The sequence below is a fragment of the Pseudophryne corroboree genome, unplaced genomic scaffold (genome assembly GCF_028390025.1).
Source record: "Pseudophryne corroboree isolate aPseCor3 unplaced genomic scaffold, aPseCor3.hap2 scaffold_396, whole genome shotgun sequence".
Taxonomy (NCBI): domain Eukaryota; kingdom Metazoa; phylum Chordata; class Amphibia; order Anura; family Myobatrachidae; genus Pseudophryne; species Pseudophryne corroboree.
Genome location: NW_026970037.1, coordinates 472,331 through 484,550, shown reverse-complemented (window position 1 = coordinate 484,550; position 12,220 = coordinate 472,331). Strand labels below are relative to the sequence as shown.

The window sequence follows — 12,220 nt, the reverse complement described above, 5'->3', positions numbered from 1 at the left end:
TCACTTGACAGGGGGGTGCCCGAGCAGCGACCCTCCCCAGCTCTAGCCCAACTCCTACTTACCTGCCAGGTGAGATACTATGATCATGAAGGTGCTTCTCCCAGGGCAAGGCTCACCCATTGCACTCTGGTTGTGCTGCCCCTGTGATTTCCCCAAATGTGGGAAACTTGACTGCATAATTTGTGTTTCCCTTGGTCGGCTCTCGTATAATTCAGATCTCTTTGTCTCAGGTCTCTCTCCAGCCTAGTTTGCTGTCTGTTTCCACTTCTCTTTTCTTGAGCCGCTCCCTTCTATGCCCTTGCGCACTATCCTGACTTCTCCCGTCTGCTTACTTCGTGCCTTCCAACGCACAATGCAATCTACAGGTAGTGCTGCAGGGCCCACACCCTTTTACTTGCCTTACAGAGCAGCTCTGGAGCAGTTACAGTGCCCAGCTGCTGCAAGAAATCAGCTTGAATGCTTCAGGGGCTGGGGCATAGCCAACATGAGCCCCACACCGAAGGAGGGTGGAGGTGTTTAATGCTAACTAGGGGTCATCCAAGCGCCGCAAAAGGCCGCCATGCCCTGCACGCCCCTTTTCTCTTTTCATATGCAGACGAGGGTTGAAGCCAACTTTGACCCACTGCTTGGATGGCATCACCATATGCAAATCCATCTGCTGCAGGCCTTCCCCCAGGAATGCTTGCACTAGTTGTAGCATTTGGTTTGTTGTTTGGGGGTGCTTCAGTATTAGGCAGCCTTCTGCCCTCCCATGTTCATCTGAAAATATGTGTTCTCCCTGCAGTTGTTGTCCCCAGATGAGAGTTCCCTTGTGCTGCCTCAGTTGAATCTCCTTTACTTGACAGAGATGTGCCTGAGCAGCGGCCCTCCCCAGCCCTATCCCAAATCATACTTATTTTGCATAGGAGAGACCATGGTCTTGAAGATTGTTCTCCCAGGGTGAGGTTCATTCATTGCATTCTGGGTATGCTGACCCCTGTGATTTCCCCAAATGTGGGAAACTCAACTGCATTATTTGTGGTAGTGGGGGACTGTGTTTGTGCTTTCCTCTGGTCAGCTCTGGTAAAAGTCAGATTTCTTTGTTTCAGTTCTTCCTCTAGCCTTGTTCTTCTTTCGAGAGTTCCCTTGTGCTGCCTCAGTTGGATCTCCTTCACTTGACAGGGGGGTGCCCGAGCAGCGACCCTCCCCAGCTCTAGCCCAACTTCTACTTACCTGCCAGGTGAGATACTATAATCATGAAGGTGCTTCTCCCAGGGCAAGGCTCACCCATTGCACTCTGGATTTGCTGCCCCTGCGATTTCCCCAAATGTGGGAAACTTGACTGCATAATTTGTGTTTCCCCTGGTCGGCTCTCGTATAATTCAGATCTCTTTGTCTCAGGTCTCTCTCCAGCCTAGTTTGCTGTCTGTTTCCACTTCTCTTTTCTTAAGCCGCTCCATTCTATGGCCTTGCGCACTATCCTTACTTCTCCCGTCTGCTTACTTTGTGCTTTCCAATGCACAATGCAAACTACAGGTAGTGCTGCAGGGCCCACACCCTTTTACTTGCTTTACAGAGCAGCTCTGGAGCTGTTACAGTGCCCAGCTGCTGCAAGAAATCAGCTTGAATGCTTCAGGGGCTGGGGCATAGCCAACATGAGCCCCACACCGAAGGAGGGTGGAGGTGTTTAATGCGAACTAGGGGTCATCCAAGCGCCGCAAAAGGCAGCCATGCCCTGCACACCCCTTTTTTATTTTCATATGCAGACGAGGGTTGAATCCAACTTTGACCCACTGCTTGGATGACATCACCATATGCAAATCCGTCTGCTGCAGGCCTTCCCCCAGGAATGCTTGCACTAGTAGTTGCATTTGGTTTGTTGTTTGGGGGTGCTTCAGTATTAGGCAGCCTTCTGCCCTCCCATGTTCATCTGAAAATATGTGTTCTCCCTGCAGTTGTTGTCCCCAGATGAGAGTTCCCTTGTGCTGCCTCAGTTGAATCTCCTTTACTTGACAGAGATGTGCCTGAGCAGCGGCCCTCCCCAGCCCTATCCCAAATCATACTTATTTTGCATAGGAGATACCATGGTCATGAAGATTGTTCTCCCAGGGTGAGGTTCATTCATTGCACTCTGGGTATGCTGACCCCTGTGATTTCCCCAAATGTGGGAAACTCGACTGCATTATTTGTGGTAGTGGGGGACTGTGTTTGTGCTTTCCTCTGGTCAGCTCTGGTAAAAGTCAGATTTCTTTGTCTCAGATCTTCCTCTAGCCTTGTTCTTCTTTCGAGAGTTCCCTTGTGCTGCCTCAGTTGGATCTCCTTCACTTGACAGGGGGTGCCCGAGCAGCAATCCTCCACAGCTCTAGCCCAACTCCTACTTACCTGCCAGGTGAGATACTATGATCTTCACTGTTAGGGCAATCAGGATGTGGAATTCCCTGCCAGGGAAGGTGGTAATGGCGGACTCTGTAATTGGATTTAAAAAAGGAATGGATACATTTCTGAATGAAAAAGCTATCCAAGGTTATAATACTTAAAATATCAACATGGTTAATCCGGGGGTAACATGAGTTATAGTAGCTAACTAGTCATAAAACATTATTCAGCAAGTATGTAGAATCATCACAACTTAAAACAGGTTGAACACGATGGGCAATTTGCCTCTATTCAACCTCAAAAACTATGTTACCATATGTTACTATATTACTATGTTACTGTAGTATACAGAACACCACAATGTAATGAGCAGTGATAGTGAGCACTGATGAGGATACTAGAACTGACACTGAGCAGCAAGATGCAGCACTGGACTATTAGTAATGTACTGTAGTATGCTGAGCACCACAATGCAGCACAAGACAATGAGCAGTGATACTGAGCACTGATGAGGATACTACTGAGAACTGACACTGAGCAGGAGAGACACACTACTAGTATTACTGAGCAGCAATAAGTAACCACTGATACTGAGCACTGATATTGAGATTTCCACTGAGAGAACATAGCCACGTCCTCTCCGCTCTCTCTTCAATGCACGAGTAAAAATGGCGGCAACGCGCAGCTCTTTATATGGAATCCGAATCTCGCGAGAATCCGACAGCGGGATGATGACATTTTCCCTTGTTCAGGTTTTCCGAGTCAGGCGGGAACAACCGAGCCTGCCTCGGACCAGTGTAAACCACGTGGAGTTCGTCGGGAATTCGGTTCTCGGAGAACCGAACCCGCTCCTCTATATATACTATATTACTATGTTACTGTAGTATACAGAACACCACAATGCAATGAGCAGTGATAGTGAGCACTGATGAGGATACTAGAACTGACACTGAGCAGCAAGATGCAGCACTGGACTATTAGTAATGTACTGTAGTATGCTGAGCACCACAATGCAGCACAAGACAATGAGCAGTGATACTGAGCACTGATGAGGATACTACTGAGAACTGACACTGAGCAGGAGAGACACACTACTAGTATTACTGAGCAGCAATAAGTAACCACTGATACTGAGCACTGATATTGAGATTTCCACTGAGAGAACATAGCCACGTCCTCTCCGCTCTCTCTTCAATGCACGAGTAAAAATGGCAGCAACGCGCAGCTCTTTATATGGAATCCGAATCTCACGAGAATCTGACAGCGGGATGATGACATTTTCCCTTGTTCAGGTTTTCCGAGTCAGGCAGGAACAACCGAGCCTGCCTCGGACCAATGTAAACCACGTGGAGTTCGTGGGGAATTCGGTTCTCGGAGAACCGAACCCGCTCCTCTCTACCTTATACCCATCAATTGTTTTTATTTTCAATCTAAGCCCCTGCAGTTTTCTGTAAGCATCTGCTTCGCTATGATGATCAACAAGTCACAAGGGCAAACACTCAGGGCTTGAGGCGTAGATCTTAGGACCAGCTGCTACAAGCATGGCAGAGGTGTCACTATCACTGGTGACACCCAGAGAGGTGGCGAGGGAGATTGTAATGCAGTGCGCGCAGATAAACAGCGCAATGGTAAAAAGGAGGCATGGTTTCATAGGTAGGGGCGTGGCCTGGTGGCCTGAATCTACATTTTGTTGCTCCGGGTGTCCCGGGGGTTGGGGGCTGCACCCGGGGACTAGTGTGTGAGCGGTGCTGGCTCCTGCACAGTGACAGGGCATGGCCACCCAGCATGACGCCTCCCTTCTTGACCATGCTGTAATTGCAGTCGCACTGCAGTTCAGCGTGATCATAAAAAATGGTGTAGGCTCCTGCTGGTGCAGACTGTAGAGAAAAGCTGCTGTGACCACGCCCCCTGTGTCTCCTCCGTTGCAGACCCCATTTTGAAGCCTTGCCCCCGGACTAAGAGAAAAGAATGCCCTTGCGCACTATCCTGACTTCTCCTCCCGTCTGCTTAATTTGTGCCTTCCAACGCACAATGCGAACAACAGGTGGTGCTGCAGGGCCCACACCCTTTTACTTGCCTTACAGAACAGCTCTGGAGCTGTTACAGTGCCCAGCTGCTGCAAGAAATCAGCTTGAATGCATCAGGGGATGGGGCATGGCCAACATGAGCCCCACACCAAAGGAGGGTGGAGGTGTTTAATGCGAACTAGGGGTCATCCAAGCACTGCAAAAGGCCGCCATGCCCTGCATGCCCCTTTTCTCTTTTCATATGCAGATGAGGGTTCCAGTCAACTTTGGCCCACTGCTTGGATTTACATCACCGTATGCAAATCCGTCTGCTGCAGACCTTCCCCCAGGAGTGCTTGTACTAGTTGTTGCATATGGGCCCTCATTCCGAGTCGTTCGCTCTGTAAATTTCATCGCATCGCAGTGAAATTCTGCTTAGTACGCATGCGCAATATTCGCACTGCGACTGCGCCAAGTAATTTTACAATGAAGAAAGTATTTTTACTCACGGCTTTTTCTTCGCTCCGGCGATCGTAATGTGATTGACAGGAAATGGGTGTTACTGGGCGGAAACAGGCCGTTTTATGGGCGTGTGGGAAAAAACGCTACAGTTTCCGGAAAAAACGCAGGAGTGGCCGGAGAAACGGGGGAGTGTCTGGGCGAACTCTGGGAGTGTTTGTGACGTCAAACCAGGAACGACAAGCACTGAACTGATCGCAGATGCCGAGTAAGTCTGAAGCTACTCTGAAACTGCTAAGTAGTTTGTAATCGCAATATTGCGAATACATCGGTCGCAATTTTAAGAAGCTAAGATTCACTCCCAGTAGGCGGCGGCTTAGCGTGTGTAACTCTGCTAAAATCGCCTTGCGAGCGATCAACTCGGAATGAGGGCCATGGTTTGATATTTGATGGTGCTTCAGTATTAGGCTGCCTTCCGCCCTCCCATGTTCATCTGAAAAGATGTGGTCTCCCTGCAGTTGTTGTCCCCAGATGAGAGTTCCCTTGTGCTGCCTCAGTTGAATCTCCTTTACTTGACAGAGATGTGCCTGAGCAGCGGCCCTCACCAGCCCAAATGTGGGAAACTCGACTGCATTATTTGTGGTAGTGGGGGACTGTGTTTGTGCTTTCCTCTGGTCAGCTCTGGTAAAAGTCAGATTTCTTTGTCTCAGATCTTCCTCTAGCCTTGTTCTTCTTTCGAGAGTTCCCTGGTGCTGCTTCAGTTGGATCTCCTTCACTTCACAGGGGGGAACCCGAGCAGCGACCCTCCCCAGCTCTAGCCCAACTCCTACTTACCTGCCAGGTGAGATACTATGATCATGAAGGTGCTTCTCCCAGGGCAAGGCTCAACCATTGCACTCTGGGTGTGCTGCTCCTGCGATTTCCCCAAATGTGGGAAACTTGACTGCATAATTTGTGTTTCCCCTCGTCGGCTCTCGTATAATTCAGATCTCTTTGTCTCAGGTCTCTCTCCAGCCTAGTTTGCTGTCTGTTTCCACTTCTCTTTTCTTGAGCCGCTCCCTTCTATGCCCTTGCGCACTATCCTGACTTCTCCCGTCTGCTTACTTCGTGCCTTCCAACGCACAATGCGAACTACAGGTAGTGCTGCAGGGCCCACACCCTTTTACTTGCCTTACAGAGTAGCTCTGGAGCAGTTACAGTGCCCAGCTGCTGCAAGAAATCAGCTTGAATGCTTCAGGGGCTGGGGCATAGCCAACATGAGCCCCACACCGAAGGAGGGAGGAGGTGTGTAATGCAAACTAGGGGTCATCCAAGCGCTGCAAAAGGCCGCCATGCCCTGCACGCCCCTTTTCTCTTTTCATATGCAGACGAGGGTTGAAGCCAACTTTGACCCACTGCTTGGATGACATCACCATATGCAAATCCATCTGCTGCAGGCCTTCCCCCAGGAATGCTTGCACTAGTTGTTGGATTTGGTTTGTTGTTTGGGGGTGCTTCAGTATTAGGCAGCCTTCTGCCCTCACATGTTCATCTGAAAATATGTGTTCTCCCTGCAGTTGTTGTCCCCAGATGAGAGTTCCCTTGTGCTGCCTCAGTTGAATCTCCTTTACTTGACAGAGATGTGCCTGAGCAGCGGCCCTCCCCAGCCCTATCCCAAATCATACTTATTTTGCATAGGCGATACCATGGTCATGAAGATTGTTCTCCCAGGGTGAGGTTCATTCATTGCATTCTGGGTATGCTGACCCCTGTGATTTCCCCAAATGTGGGAAACTCGACTGCATTATTTGTGGTAGTGGGGGACTGTGTTTGTGCTTTCCTCTGGCCAGCTCTGGAAAAAGTCAGATTTCTTTGTCTCAGATCTTCCTCTAGCCTTGTTCTTCTTTCGAGAGTTCCCTTGTGCTGCCTCAGTTGGATCTCTTTCACTTGACAGGGGGGTGCCCGAACAGCGACCCTCCCCAGCTCTAGCCCAACTCCTACTTACCTGCCAGGTGAGATACTATGATCATGAAGGTGCTTCTCCCAGGGCAAGGCTCACCCATTGCACTCTGGGTGTGCTGCCCCTGCGATTTCCCCAAATGTGGGAAACTTGACTGCATAATTTGTGTTTCCCTTGGTCGGCTCTCGTATAATTCAGATCTCTTTGTCTCAGGTCTCTCTCCAGCCTAGTTTGCTGTCTGTTTCCACTTCTCTTTTCTTCAGCCGCTCCCTTCTATACCCTTGTGCACTATCCTGACTTCTCCTCCCGTCTGCTTACTTTGTGCCTTCCAATGCACAATGCAAACTACAGGTAGTGCTGCAGGGCCCACACCCTTTTACTTGCCTTACAGAGCAGCTCTGGAGCTGTTACAGTGCCCAGCTGCTGCAAGAAATCAGCTTGAATGCTTCAGGGGATGGGGCATGGCCAACATGAGCCCCACACCAAAGGAGGGTGGAGGTGTTTAATGCGAACTAGGGGTCATCCAAGCACCGCAAAAGGCCGCCATGCCCTGCACGCCCCTTTTCTCTTTTCATATGCAGATGAGGGTTGAAGCCAACTTTGACCCACTGCTTGGATGACATCACCGTATGCAAATCCGTCTTCTGCAGAACTTCCCCCAGGAATGCTTGCACTAGTTGTTGCATTTGGTTTGTTGTTTGGGGGTGCTTCAGTATTAGGCAGCCTTCTGCCCTCCCATGTTCATCTGAAAATATGTGTTCTCCCTGCAGTTGTTGTCCCCAGATGAGAGTTCCCTTGTGCTGCCTCAGTTAAATCTCCTTTACTTGACAGAGATGTGCATGAGCAGCGGCCCTCCCCAGCCCTATTCCAAATCATACTTATTTTGCATAGGAGATACCATGGTCATGAAGATTTTTCTCCCAGGGTGAGGTTCATTCATTGCATTTTGGGTATGCTGACCCCTGTGATTTCCCCAAATGTGGGAAACTCAGCTGCATTATTTGTGGTAGTGGGGGACTGTGTTTGTGCTTTCCTCTGGTCAGCTCTGGTAAAAGTCAGATTTCTTTGTCTCAGATTTTCCTCTAGCCTTGTTCTTCTTTCGAGAGTTCCCTTGTGCTGCCTTAGTTGGATCTCCTTCACTTTACAGGGGGGTACCCGAGCAGCGACCCTCCCCAGCTCTAGCCCAACTCCTACTTACCTGCCAGGTGAGATACTATGATCATGAAGGTGCTTCTCCCAGGGCAAGGCTAACCCATTGCACTCTGGGTGTGCTGCTCCTGCGATTTCCCCAAATGTGGGAAACTTGACTGTATAATTTGTGTTTCCCCTGGTCGGCTCTCGTATAATTCAGATCTCTTTGTCTCAGGTCTCTCTCCAGCCTAGTTTGCTGTCTGTTTCCACTTCTCTTTTCTTGAGCCGCTCCCTTCTATGCCCTTGCGCACTATCCTGACTTCTCCTCCTGTCTGCTTACTTTGTGCCTTCCAACGCACAATGCGAACTACAGGTAGTGCTGCAGGGCCCACACCCTTTTACTTGCCTTACAGAGCAGCTCTGGAGCTGTTACAGTGCCCAGCTGCTGCAAGAAATCAGCTTGAATGCTTCAGGGGCTGGGGCATAGCCAACATGAGCCCCACACCAAAGGAGGGTGGAGGTGTTTAATGCAAACTAGGGGTCAGCCAAGCGCCGCAAAAGGCCACCATGCCCTGCACGCCCCTTTTCTCTTTTCATATGCAGACGAGGGTTGAAGCCAACTTTGACCCACTGCTTGGATGACATCACCATATGCAAATCCATCTGCGGCAGGCCTTCCCCCAGGAATGCTTGCACTAGTTGTTGCATTTGGTTTGTTGTTTGGGGGTGCTTCAGTATTAGGCAGTCTTCTGCCCTCCCATGTTCATCTGAAAATATATGTTCTCCCTGCAGTTGTTGTCCCAAGATGAGAGTTCCCTTGTGCTGCCTCAGTTGAATCTCCTTTACTTGACAGAGATGTGCATGAGCAGCGGCCCTCCCCAGCCCTATTCCAAATCATACTTATTTTGCATAGGAGATACCATGGTCATGAAGATTTTTCTCCCAGGGTGAGGTTCATTCATTGCATTTTGGGTATGCTGACCCCTGTGATTTCCCCAAATGTGGGAAACTTGACTGCATTATTTGTGGTAGTGGGAGACTGTGTTTGTGCTTTCCTCTGGTCAGCTCTGGTAAAAGTCAGATTTCTTTGTCTCAGATCTTCCTCTAGCCTTGTTCTTCTTTCAAGAGTTCCCTGGTGCTGCCTCAGTTGGATCTCCTTCACTTCACAGGGGGGAACCCGAGCAGCGACCCTCCCCAGCTCTAGCCCAACTCCTACTTACCTGCCAGGTGAGATACTATGATCATGAAGGTGCTTCTCCCAGGGCAAGGCTCAACCATTGCACTCTGGGTGTGCTGCTCCTGCGATTTCCCCAAATGTGGGAAACTTGACTGCATAATTTGTGTTTCCCCTCGTCGGCTCTCGTATAATTCAGATCTCTTTGTCTCAGGTCTCTCTCCAGCCTAGTTTGCTGTCTGTTTCCACTTCTCTTTTCTTGAGCCGCTCCCTTCTATGCCCTTGCGCACTATCCTGACTTCTCCCGTCTGCTTACTTCGTGCCTTCCAACGCACAATGCGAACTACAGGTAGTGCTGCAGGGTCCACACCCTTTTACTTGCCTTACAGAGTAGCTCTGGAGCAGTTACAGTGCCCAGCTGCTGCAAGAAATCAGCTTGAATGCTTCAGGGGCTGGGGCATAGCCAACATGAGCCCCACACCGAAGGAGGGTGGAGGTGTGTAATGCGAACTAGGGGTCATCCAAGCGCTGCAAAAGGCCGCCATGCCCTGCACGCCCCTTTTCTCTTTTCATATGCAGACGAGGGTTGAAGCCAACTTTGACCCACTGCTTGGATGACATCACCATATGCAAATCCATCTGCTGCAGGCCTTCCCACAGGAATGCTTGCACTAGTTGTTGCATTTGGTTTGTTGTTTGGGGGTGCTTCAGTATTAGGCAGCCTTCTGCCCTCACATGTTCATCAGAAAATATGTGTTCTCCCTGCAGTTGTTGTCCCCAGATGAGAGTTCCCTTGTGCTGCCTCAGTTGAATCTCCTTTACTTGACAGAGATGTGCCTGAGCAGCGGCCCTCCCCAGCCCTATCCCAAATCATACTTATTTTGCATAGGCGATACCATGGTCATGAAGATTGTTCTCCCAAGGTGAGGTTCATTCATTGCATTCTGGGTATGCTGACCCCTGTGATTTCCCCAAATGTGGGAAACTCGACAGCATTATTTGTGGTAGTGGGGGACTGTGTTTGTGCTTTCCTCTGGTCAGCTCTGGAAAAAGTCAGATTTCTTTGTCTCAGATCTTCCTCTAGCCTTGTTCTTCTTTCGAGAGTTCCCTTGTGCTACCTCAGTTGGATCTCCTTCACTTCACAGGGGGGTGCCCGAACAGCGACCCTCCCCAGCTCTAGCCCAACTCCTACTTACCTGCCAGGTGAGATACTATGATTATGAAGGTGCTTCTCCCAGGGCAAGGCTCACCCATTGCACTCTGGGTGTGCTGCCCCTGCGATTTCCCCAAATGTGGGAAACTTGACTGCATAATTTGTGTTTCCCCTGGTCGGCTCTCGTATAATTCAGATCTCTTTGTCTCAGGTCTCTCTCCAGCCTAGTTTGCTGTCTGTTTCCACTTCTCTTTTCTTGAGCCGCTCCCTTCTATGCCCTTGCGCACTATCCTGACTTCTCCTCCTGTCTGCTTACTTTGTGCCTTCCAACGCACAATGCGATCTACAGGTAGTGCTGCAGGGCCCAGACCCTTTTACTTGCCTTACAGAGCAGCTCTGGAGCTGTTACAGTGCCCAGCTGCTGCAAGAAATCAGCTTGAATGCTTCAGGGGCTGGGGCATAGCCAACATGAGCCCCACACCAAAGGAGGGTGGAGGTGTTTAATGCAAACTAGGGGTCAGCCAAGCGCCGCAAAAGGCCACCATGCCCTGCACGCCCCTTTTCTCTTTTCATATGCAGACGAGGGTTGAAGCCAACTTTGACCCACTGCTTGGATGACATCACCATATGCAAATCCATCTGCGGCAGGCCTTCCCCCAGGAATGCTTGCACTAGTTGTTGCATTTGGTTTGTTGTTTGGGGGTGCTTCAGTATTAGGCAGCCTTCTGCCCTCCCATGTTCATCTGAAAATATATGTTCTCCCTGCAGTTGTTGTCCCAAGATGAGAGTTCCCTTGTGCTGCCTCAGTTGAATCTCCTTTACTTGACAGAGATGTGCATGAGCAGCGGCCCTCCCCAGCCCTATTCCAAATCATACTTATTTTGCATAGGAGATACCATGGTCATGAAGATTTTTCTCCCAGGGTGAGGTTCATTCATTGCATTTTGGGTATGCTGACCCCTGTGATTTCCCCAAATGTGGGAAACTTGACTGCATTATTTGTGGTAGTGGGAGACTGTGTTTGTGCTTTCCTCTGGTCAGCTCTGGTAAAAGTCAGATTTCTTTGTCTCAGATTTTCCTTTAGCCTTGTTCTTCTTTCGAGAGTTCCCTTGTGCTGCCTCAGTTGGATCTCCTTCACTTTACAGGGGGGTGCCCGAGCAGCGACCCTCCCCAGCTCTAGCCCAACTCCTACTTACCTGCCAGGTGAGATACTATGATCATGAAGGTGCTTCTCCCAGGGCAAGGCTCACCCATTGTACTCTGGGTGTGCTGCTCCTGCGATTTCCCCAAATGTGGGAAACTTGACTGCATAATTTGTGTTTCCCCTGGTCGGCTCTCGTATAATTCAGATCTCTTTGTCTCAGGTCTCTCTCCAGCCTAGTTTGCTGTCTGTTTCCACTTCTCTTTTCTTCAGCCGCTCCCTTCTATACCCTTGTGCACTATCCTGACTTCTCCTCCCGTCTGCTTACTTTGTGCCTTCCAATGCACAATGCAAACTACAGGTAGTGCTGCAGGGCCCACACCCTTTTACTTGCCTTACAGAGCAGCTCTGGAGCTGTTGCAGTGCCAAGCTGCTGCAAGAAATCAGCTTGAATGCTTCAGGGGCTGGGGCATAGCCAACATGAGCCCCACACCGAAGGAGGGAGGAGGTGTGTAATGCAAACTAGGGGTCATCCAAGCGCTGCAAAAGGCCGCCATGCCCTGCACGCCCCTTTTCTCTTTTCATATGCAGACGAGGGTTGAAGCCAACTTTGACCCACTGCTTGGATGACATCACCATATGCAAATCCATCTGCTGCAGGCCTTCCCCCAGGAATGCTTGCACTAGTTGTTGCATTTGGTTTGTTGTTTGGGGGTGCTTCAGTATTAGGCAGCCTTCTGCCCTCACATGTTCATCTGAAAATATGTGTTCTCCCTGCAGTTGTTGTCCCCAGATGAGAGTTCCCTTGTGCTGCCTCAGTTGAATCTCCTTTACTTGACAGAGATGTGCCTGAGCAGCGGCC

At 49.9% G+C, this 12,220-nt stretch overlaps 13 non-coding genes and 2 pseudogenes across 13 annotated transcripts; all 15 read left to right on the top strand.

The window, feature by feature from the left end:
• The first annotated feature begins 54 nt into the window (after positions 1 to 54).
• On the top strand, positions 55 to 217 carry LOC135023316 (U1 spliceosomal RNA). The gene has a single exon (XR_010220292.1). It is a non-coding gene; the product is annotated as a U1 spliceosomal RNA (small nuclear RNA).
• Positions 218 to 888: 671 nt separating this feature from the next.
• On the top strand, positions 889 to 1,052 carry LOC135022998 (U1 spliceosomal RNA). Its single transcript, XR_010220007.1, has one exon. It is a non-coding gene; the product is annotated as a U1 spliceosomal RNA (small nuclear RNA).
• Positions 1,053 to 1,204: 152 nt separating this feature from the next.
• On the top strand, positions 1,205 to 1,367 carry LOC135023332 (U1 spliceosomal RNA). Its single transcript, XR_010220303.1, has one exon. It is a non-coding gene; the product is annotated as a U1 spliceosomal RNA (small nuclear RNA).
• A 671-nt stretch (positions 1,368 to 2,038) lies between these two features.
• On the top strand, positions 2,039 to 2,202 carry LOC135023008 (U1 spliceosomal RNA). Its single transcript, XR_010220017.1, has one exon. It is a non-coding gene; the product is annotated as a U1 spliceosomal RNA (small nuclear RNA).
• A 3,444-nt stretch (positions 2,203 to 5,646) lies between these two features.
• LOC135023300 (U1 spliceosomal RNA) lies at positions 5,647 to 5,782 on the top strand (annotated as a pseudogene).
• A 698-nt stretch (positions 5,783 to 6,480) lies between these two features.
• LOC135023044 (U1 spliceosomal RNA) lies at positions 6,481 to 6,644 on the top strand. The gene has a single exon (XR_010220052.1). It is a non-coding gene; the product is annotated as a U1 spliceosomal RNA (small nuclear RNA).
• Positions 6,645 to 6,796: 152 nt separating this feature from the next.
• Positions 6,797 to 6,959, top strand: LOC135023202 (U1 spliceosomal RNA). Its single transcript, XR_010220206.1, has one exon. It is a non-coding gene; the product is annotated as a U1 spliceosomal RNA (small nuclear RNA).
• A 674-nt stretch (positions 6,960 to 7,633) lies between these two features.
• On the top strand, positions 7,634 to 7,797 carry LOC135023005 (U1 spliceosomal RNA). The gene has a single exon (XR_010220014.1). It is a non-coding gene; the product is annotated as a U1 spliceosomal RNA (small nuclear RNA).
• Positions 7,798 to 7,949: 152 nt separating this feature from the next.
• LOC135023272 (U1 spliceosomal RNA) lies at positions 7,950 to 8,112 on the top strand. The gene has a single exon (XR_010220272.1). It is a non-coding gene; the product is annotated as a U1 spliceosomal RNA (small nuclear RNA).
• Positions 8,113 to 8,786: 674 nt separating this feature from the next.
• Positions 8,787 to 8,950, top strand: LOC135023110 (U1 spliceosomal RNA). Its single transcript, XR_010220117.1, has one exon. It is a non-coding gene; the product is annotated as a U1 spliceosomal RNA (small nuclear RNA).
• A 152-nt stretch (positions 8,951 to 9,102) lies between these two features.
• On the top strand, positions 9,103 to 9,238 carry LOC135023299 (U1 spliceosomal RNA; annotated as a pseudogene).
• A 698-nt stretch (positions 9,239 to 9,936) lies between these two features.
• On the top strand, positions 9,937 to 10,100 carry LOC135023128 (U1 spliceosomal RNA). The gene has a single exon (XR_010220135.1). It is a non-coding gene; the product is annotated as a U1 spliceosomal RNA (small nuclear RNA).
• Positions 10,101 to 10,252: 152 nt separating this feature from the next.
• Positions 10,253 to 10,415, top strand: LOC135023250 (U1 spliceosomal RNA). The gene has a single exon (XR_010220252.1). It is a non-coding gene; the product is annotated as a U1 spliceosomal RNA (small nuclear RNA).
• Positions 10,416 to 11,089: 674 nt separating this feature from the next.
• LOC135023109 (U1 spliceosomal RNA) lies at positions 11,090 to 11,253 on the top strand. The gene has a single exon (XR_010220116.1). It is a non-coding gene; the product is annotated as a U1 spliceosomal RNA (small nuclear RNA).
• Positions 11,254 to 11,405: 152 nt separating this feature from the next.
• Positions 11,406 to 11,568, top strand: LOC135023228 (U1 spliceosomal RNA). Its single transcript, XR_010220230.1, has one exon. It is a non-coding gene; the product is annotated as a U1 spliceosomal RNA (small nuclear RNA).
• The last annotated feature ends 652 nt before the right edge of the window (positions 11,569 to 12,220 follow it).